The sequence below is a fragment of the Vombatus ursinus genome, unplaced genomic scaffold (genome assembly GCF_900497805.2).
Source record: "Vombatus ursinus unplaced genomic scaffold, bare-nosed wombat genome assembly UNPS02010394.1, whole genome shotgun sequence".
Classification (NCBI taxonomy): domain Eukaryota; kingdom Metazoa; phylum Chordata; class Mammalia; order Diprotodontia; family Vombatidae; genus Vombatus; species Vombatus ursinus.
The window spans coordinates 1,961,404-1,969,610 of NW_020950172.1; the positions used below are offsets into that span (position 1 = coordinate 1,961,404).

Genomic DNA, 8,207 nt, shown 5'->3' on the forward strand with positions numbered 1-8,207 from the left:
GGCCCCATGACTGCCTGTGGCACATCCCAGCTGTGTGCCCATGGGCTAAAGACTGTCTCACTTTTGTATCTGTGTCTCCATTGCCAATACCAGAAACATGGGAGGTGCCTGGACAGCCTAGATCACTTCGCTAATCCCTGTCAGCTCTCAATCTGTGATCCGATGATCAATGAAACCAAACAAATCTGTTTTACTGCTGCTTACAGTTGGAAAATACTTTTTTCAACATGTAAAATGCCCCCCATCTCCAGGTGTGGAAGTGGTCCTGAGTGCTCAAAAATGATGCCAGCATCAAGTTCTGGGGAATTTTGAGGAAAGAGAAAATCCTTGGGGGTCAGGAGGGGGGAAGGAAGGAGATCAGAAATGGCTCCAGGAAGAAGGGGTGCTTGAGTGGCACCTCAAAAGAGAAAGACATGAAGAGGTGGAGGTGAAGAAGAACCAGTCGGCCACTTACTGAAGCACCCACTATGTGCCAGGCACACGACAAGCCCTGAGGACACCAAGAGAGGCAAAAGGCCGTCCCACCCTCCAGGAGCTCCCAGTCTGCGGGGAGCGGGGGGACAACTTAATAGAAAAAGCAGTACACAAGCCAAGTGGGGGGGAATCTCTGAAGGAAGGCACCAAGATCAGGGCAGACTGGGGACGGTCTCCTGACAAAGACAGGACACGAGACTTGAAGGAGGCCGGGGTAGCTGGGAAGTACGGAGGATGCGAGGGAGAGTTCCAACCATGAAGGACAGCCAGAGAAAGTGCTCTGAGTCAGAGGAGCGGGTGCTGGGGGCGAGCCCCGGGAGGCCGGTGTGGCAGACTCACAGACCACCCTGGGGGGGCGGGCTAATGACGTGAGTCTGCCAGTAAGGAGAGGCCACCTTAGGAACGGCTTTAGAGGCTAACCAAAGGACTCTCCATGTCATCCTGCGGCAATAAGGAGCCACTGGAGTTTACTGAATGGGGATGTGGGAGCGGGGAGTGTCACGTGGTGAGACCCACACTTTAGGAAGCAGAAAATGGGCTGGGGTGGGGAGAGACCAGAGGCAGGGGGACCCTGAGGGTGGGAGGGACAGGGCTGTCTGTCTGGGACCAGCACAGGGAACGTCCAGTTGGAGATGTCTGAGAGGCAGCTGGAGATGAGAGACTAGAGGTCAGCAGAGAGGCCGGGGCAGGATGGGTAGATCTGAGAATCATCAGCACAGACAGGGAGCCGATGAAGTCAAGTACTTTAGAGGAAGAGCAGAGAGCGAGAGGAGCGGACAGGAAACGGAAGCACCGACAGTGGGTACCTTTCCAAGGAGTTTAATCACAAAGAGCAGAGGAGAAACAGGGCGATAGTCAGCAGGGATGGAAGCGGCAAGTCAGGGTTTTTTAGAGGATGGGGGAGGTAAGGGCACGTCTGGAGGCAGGAGGGAAGAAGCCAACAGACAGAAAGAGATAAGTGAAAGAGGGGGGGTGACAGAGGGGGGATCTGCTGGAGATGGGATGGCAGGGGACACTCGAGCCGTGGTCAGGAGTCAGGCCACCTCATCATGTGAGATGGGGATGAAGCAGGAGGGGGCAGAGGGCCCCTGAGCGACAGGAGATGAACAAGAGGGAGCTCACGACACGTGGCCGCCGGTTCTTCTATAAAACAGGAGGCAACGTTCTCAGCGGAGAGTGGGGACAGGGGGGAGTCATGGGAGGTCTGAGGAGGGGTGAGAAGGTTGGAAGGGCTGCAGTGGAGAGTAGAAGAGTGAGCTGGTGAGGGAGGGACGGTAGGATTGCCGAGCAGCAGCAAGGGCCCAGGAGGCTGGGCAACATCAGTCTGCAGAGGACCCGGTCAGAACACTTGCGTGACATTCTCCATCTCTGCTCAACAACACACGCAAGGGGCCAAGGCAGCAAAAGGGAGAAGCCATCCTAGGCTTGGCCAGGCAAAACCAGCAAAGTGATAAGAAGGTGAATGGCTCAGGAAAAGACAGTGTCGAGGTGACCTGGTTCACCAAAGGGGCAAGATGGTGAAAAGAGGAGAGGGTGATCAGTGCCCAGTTGACAGCCTGGGAGAGAACAGAGGGGGTCAAGAGATCAGAGGTCATGGTGTGGACGATAAGGGCAGGCAGAGGGAGAGGTTGGATGCCAATAAATTAGGGCCAGAGAAGGAGATTTTGGAATTCTTAAACATCTGGAGGTGGGACATCGAGGGTGATGGCAAGACTGAGGCCATGACCATGTTTGTGTGTGACTGAGATGGGGTGGAGGATGTCATGAGGCCTCTGGAAAGCCAATCCATGACTCTCCCTAGGCCTCCCGCTCCTTATCTGTAAAATGAGGAAGTAGGGCCAGCTGACCTTGGAGTTCCTCTCCAGCTCTAAGTACACAATCTTATGATCTCTCTCCCATCCAAATTCCATCCTCCTCTCAGGGGCTCTTGTACCGTCCCAACAGCTTCAACCCACAAGGATCAAGTACTTTCTTTTAGCCTTTCAAAGTCCTTGAACTTTTTTTTAAGGAATATTTTAATTGCATTTCAATGTAACATACATTTGCAATCCTATGGATGTTATATTATGCATCTGAAAACATTATTGCTGAGGAGGCTACATAGGTTTCCCCAGACTAACAAAGACTGTCTTGACATTTAATCAGATTCTGTGTTATGATTACTATGTGCTAGGCAGACCCCTCCCACCCCCCAAGTTATTAGAGGACTGAGGACCAAAAGAATCAGGGAAAGCTTCATGGAGGAGGTAAGAGGTGAGGATGAGCTGAGCTGCAAAGGAAGAGGGGGATCCGGAGAGGAGGCAAGGATAAGGAAAGAGATCAAGCCAGGAAAGGCTCAGGAGAACGCAAAGTGCCAGATGACAGAACAACGAGGACAGGAAATCTCCGCTAGCCAAATCAGGGCCACAAAGTGGAGTGCATGAAGGGGGACACGGGAACTAAAGCTGGAAAGCAGATTTGGACGGAGGCTGTAGAAAGCCATAAACCAGACTTACAGCATCCTTAGTGTCTCAGTAATTTTTTCACTATGCCCCAGGCCAAAAGAAATACCGAAGAGTTCTGTTTATTAAACAGTTAGGCCTAAAAACTGACTAAGTATTTCTGTCCTAATGACTTAGCAGCCGTTTGGGAAAATCCTATCTTTATTTCATTCTTAACTAACCACAATCACTTACTAAGAGCATGTGTGTGCCTGCAGGCACTGCGCAAGGAATCAGGCTGGACCCAGACATTCTCATTTCCTGTTCCACACTGAATTTGAAAGGGTACTTGGTTTTGTTTTTAATCACAGTAATCCCGGAAAGTCCTGGTTCACAAAGCTACGATACTGGAAGCAGAAAGTTCCAGAAGTTACCGGCATGGCTGAAAGTACAACTAAACAAAACTCTCTCTCAAACGTCAGAGGGCATCATCTGAAGGAAGGCAGCTCAATCGAATGTGGAAACTGTCAACTCCCTCCAGTTAGAGTCTGGCTCAAGGTTACAGATGGACCTCCTGGGCCCCAGTGTCACCTGCCTCAGCAAACCTCAGCCTTCAACATCATGCTAATGGATCTGGGTTTTAGGCTCAAAGGCTTTGCAGCAAAGGAGTAACCTCAGCAGAGCTCCATGGGCTCCAGGGAAACTTCATCCCCCCTGCTCCACAAAGGTCAGCCTGAGAACCTTCGCGATTCTTTGAGGGGCGCTACGTGGCCATTCTGAGTCAGGGGGCTGTCTGGTGAATCCACTCACTAGATGGGACCCGGAGTGCTGGCCTCCCGAGCCCCTGAAGGAACAAGGCACATGCACCCAGGGCTGAGCAAGAACAGCCCCAGGAGGACCTTAGGTCATTTCTTCTTAGCATCTTTTATTCCAAGTGCTTCCACCTTCCAGCCCAGGGTGCTGAAGGCCATTCGCTGGCTGTCAAACAGCAAACTCCCTAAACCAAAAAATCAACACCCGGTCTTCAGATTTCTTGAGATTATCCCCTTACTAGGAATGAAATAAATGGCCACTTTTTCTTCCTCTTTCCTCCAAAGCAACAGAGACTTAGACTGACTGACTGACCACCAAATATCCCATGACGGCACAGATGTGGCACAGTGACGGGGAGCCTTCCGTAAAGGTCAATGCAGCTCAGGGGAACTTTGTTGTGGTCAGCTGTTTGGTCACGTCTGACTCTTTGTGGCCTCGTGGACAATAGCACGCCCATACTGTCCAGGGGTTTTCAAGGCAAACATACTGGAATGGTTTGCCATTTCATTCTCCAGTGGGTGAAGGCAAACAGGTTAAGTGACTTGCCCAGGTCATGCTGCTAGCAAGTGTCTGAGGCCAGACTTGAGCTCAAGTCTTTCCGACTCCAGGCCCAGCGTTCCAGCTGACCCCTAAGGGCAGCCTGCTAAACGCCTACTGTGATGGGGATCACAAGTGGCAACTCCTCTTCACCCAGGAAGTGCCTGGCACATGCTTGCATTCAGCTTCTGCCTTTCTGTCCCCTAACTCTGCTCCTCCCACCAACTGCATGTTTTAGAGAAGCCCCGGGGTGAGCCACATTGGGGCCAGTCCACGGCCCAGGCAGAGTGCCACGAGAGGAAGGAAAAGCCCTACCCAAGTTTCTGTAGGTGAACCAATGGAGAGGTGGTTTTGTTTTGAATGTCAGGACGCTCAGGGTTCAGATGGCCACCCCCACATGCACTGGGCATGTCATTTACCTGATTGGTGCCTCAGCACCATCAGCCATAAAATACACACACTACCTGCCTCTCAGAAGTTGTTTGTAAATCTTAAAGGCCTCTATCAGCACACAGCATTACGCTAAGTGGCAAACTTAAGTTTGTTGTGAAGGAAAGCCTCCCTGCCAAGCCAGCAGAACAGGCTCTCTCTGGTCTCACCAGACGGCCTCCAATCAGGTGCTGAAGGCTGGCCTGGATGGCTCACAAGGTCCTCGGGAGGGGGAATTAGTTTGGTGGCGGTGGGGAAGACGGACCGCGGGGGAGCCCAGGAGACCACTGAGGAGCAACAGTAAAAGTCCCAGCCCGACCACTGGACCTCTGGGTGCACGGTCACCCCAAAAGACGGCAAAATTTTTTACAACACAGAAAAGAGCTACTGCTCTGACAGACAGCTGTGTTGAAGTATGCACGGGGGATCAGGAAAGCACTTGGCAAACTGTTAGAACTTATCTGAAGAAAAAATACACAAATGCAGAGAAGGCATTCCAACACCATGCTGACTTCCTGTTCAGGAGTGTCAGTGGTCACAAGTTAAGCTGGCCAGCCCATTTATGCATCTGCAAAGACAAACATCCAGCAGCTCAACATTTCGGGATTCAGCTGTGGCTGGCATGGTCCAATCAAGTGTGATTAGCCCCTCTGCTGCCGCCAAACGGGGGCCGCTTCCCATTGGCTTCTATTAACTCCCCTCTGCAGGCGCAAAGGGCAGGCTTCCTGACATACGACCCATCTCCCCTCTGGTTCTTTGTCTTGGCTAGGCCCCATGCCCGGAATGCACTCCCAGGTCTTCAGAGTCTTTAAGCAGAGACTAGGACAGTTTGTGGAGATGATGGAGAAGGACTCCTGGCCCAGGAGAGCCTCTCGGGGCCTGCCTCCCCCTGTGAGGGGGCACCCGTCTCTCCCTCTGCACTGGGCCTGGCGCTAGCCTTTGCTCTATTGGGCCACCTCATACCCTGCTGACTTATCTGCCAGGTACCTGTCGAAGGCCAGTATTCTTTTTCAGTCTTTGGATCCCAAGTTCATAACATGTAATAAAGACTTTTAAATAAATCTCCTTCAAGTGGGAGAGAGAGAATAAACAGATGAAATGACTGGAATCAGTCAGAGATAGTCTGCCGAATGAGAATGAGCAAAAATTAAACAGGAGTTAGGAGGAGAAATCCCTTCAGAGGAGGTGCTCACCTAAGGGCTCCTACAGGAAGGCACCCAGGACAGGTGAAACGGCCAGGCAAAGGCCAACTCTGGGCCCAGCCCCTGGCTCCTAGGTAGGAGGGCTAAAGAGCCTTTGGGGCCCAGCTGAGTTCTGGAGTGAACTTCTCTGCTCTACCAAGGACGCAGGATTTAGAGCTGAAGGCGACCTGAGATGAAGGATTAGAACGCTTTCTGATTTATACATGCCAAGAGGGAGGCAGAGACGTTAAGCGAGTGGCCCAAAGCACCCCAGGCAGGTGAGTGCAGCTATATCTGCGCTCTCAGACTTCAAGTCTTGTTGCAAACAGTATTTCTCACCTACAGGAAGAATGCTGGATCTTAACCCTGCTACTAACTCAGGCCTCCAGACCACAGACATGCCATCTTTACTTCAAGAGGCTGGCCCCTTTCCTGCTTTGAAGTTTTTAAAAATAAGAGAATCAATTTGTTTTGAAGATGTCATCACCTTGAGCAGAATTCCAAATAAATGAATTACAGTTTATAAAGTACTGTCACCCCCATGGAATACCCACAGAAGACATTTGGGATGAGCGTCCTCAAGGCCCTGAGCACAACTCACACCTCCTCACGCCTATCCTTGAGACGGGCCCCGTTAGCCATCTTTTCATATGCCCCCCAGGATCACAGAGCACAGCCCTGGAGAACACAGATGCTTTGCCCGAGAACCAATGTGAACGGTTCAGAACTAAATGACGTCAGATCTCAGAATCCACCACATTTGGCCCAAACGCATGGTCCAAGCCAGGATGAGCAAGGCTGGAAATACAGAGGTACCGCTCTGATGGCAACAAAGGCTAGATTCGCCAAATACAAAGTGCAGACTGATCTGAGGTTAGAAAAATGTGGCCATCACGCCTACAGAAGGCACAGGGAGAAACGGCAACCCAGAGACTTCTTCGGGATCCCACTGGCAGGTCAGGCCTGAGTCCTGGTCACCAGAGAAACCACACCTGTCCAACGCTGCTGAAAAGACCCAGCTCTGAGAGCCCACGATGCCCACCTGCTCCACACCTCCAGCAAATGCACTGATCCACAAAAGTGGGCCAGACCCACTGACCAAGCTGAGCAGAAAGAGGCCAGTCGAGTTCTGGTCTGCCAACGAAGAGAGGAAAGCCCGCCCGAAGCCTTTGGGGTAGTCTGCAGAACCCTCCAGCAACAGCCACAGGGCAGGGAGTCCACACTGTCACCTACAGAGAGCGGTCCGTGCAAACATTCGATCAAGTGCCGTCACCAAAACCTGCTCCCTCGGACCCTCCTGGGGAGCGTTCAGCACCACAGGGTGGGGTGAAAACCACATGGATATAAGGTGGCCTGCATGTTCTCATGTATAAACTCAACTCAAACCAGATGTGGCACGTCACGCTCCCTACAGCCATCTCCCATCACGTGGTGTTCATCGGTCTCACCTGGTACTTGGATGCCTTTGACCTCAGTGCTTTCCAACGGACACTCAGACCCCCTTTTTCTGTCGGATCTCATGTCAAAGGGCAAGGGAGACCGCTCAGAAAACACGGGAATGAGTCCCATGAAGAGCTTCCGCCCCCCTGGCCTGTACGTGATGGCAGCAAGGCAGGACGAGGAAGACAGAGGCAGGGCAGAGTGCCGCTCCCCGGCATTCTGTTCTGTCATGGGCAGCAGCCATTCCTGCACTTGCATGGGAAGTCTCCGGAAAAAGCTTCCCAAGCAATGGCCCAGAGTACTTGGGACTGTATCTGTCCCGCTTTCATTGGCTTCCAAGCCAGGCAAAGGCTAAGTGAAACACTGTAAACCAGATTCACCCCGTACTTCGGTCTCAACATGCTTTACAGGCGTTAGCCTGTTTTCGTCCTCCTAACAATCCTAGGAGGTCAGTCAACAAACAGTCATTAAGTGTCTACTTTGGAGCAGGCACATGCTAAGTGCCGGGGATACAAAGAAAGGCAGAGACAGTCTCTGCCCTCAAGGAGCTCACAGTCTAACTGGAGAGACAACATGCAAACAACTATGTACAAACAAGCAACGGACGGGATAAGTAGGGAATAAGGAACAGGAGAGGCAGCTAGGTGGAAGGGTGGATAGCGTCAGGCCTCCAGTCAGGAAGCTCACATCCGGCCTCAGACGCTTGCTAGCTGGGTGACCCTGGGCGAGTCACTGCACCCTGTCTGCCTCAGTCTCCCCATCTGTAAAATGAGCTGGAGCAGGAAATGGCAAACCCCTCCAGTATCTCTGCCAAGACAACCCCCAACGGGGTCATGGAGAGTCAGACACGACTGGACAACAAAAATCGACAGAAGGAAACACTAGAATCCAGGAGAATTGGGAAAGGCTTTCT

General features: G+C 52.1%; 1 protein-coding gene across 1 annotated transcript in view; it reads right to left on the reverse strand.

Moving 5' to 3' along the window:
- The window catches only part of CERK (ceramide kinase), a 51,146-nt gene that overhangs the window by 42,398 nt on the left and 541 nt on the right, over nt 1-8,207 (reverse strand). The gene's annotated exons all lie outside the window — the stretch shown is intronic.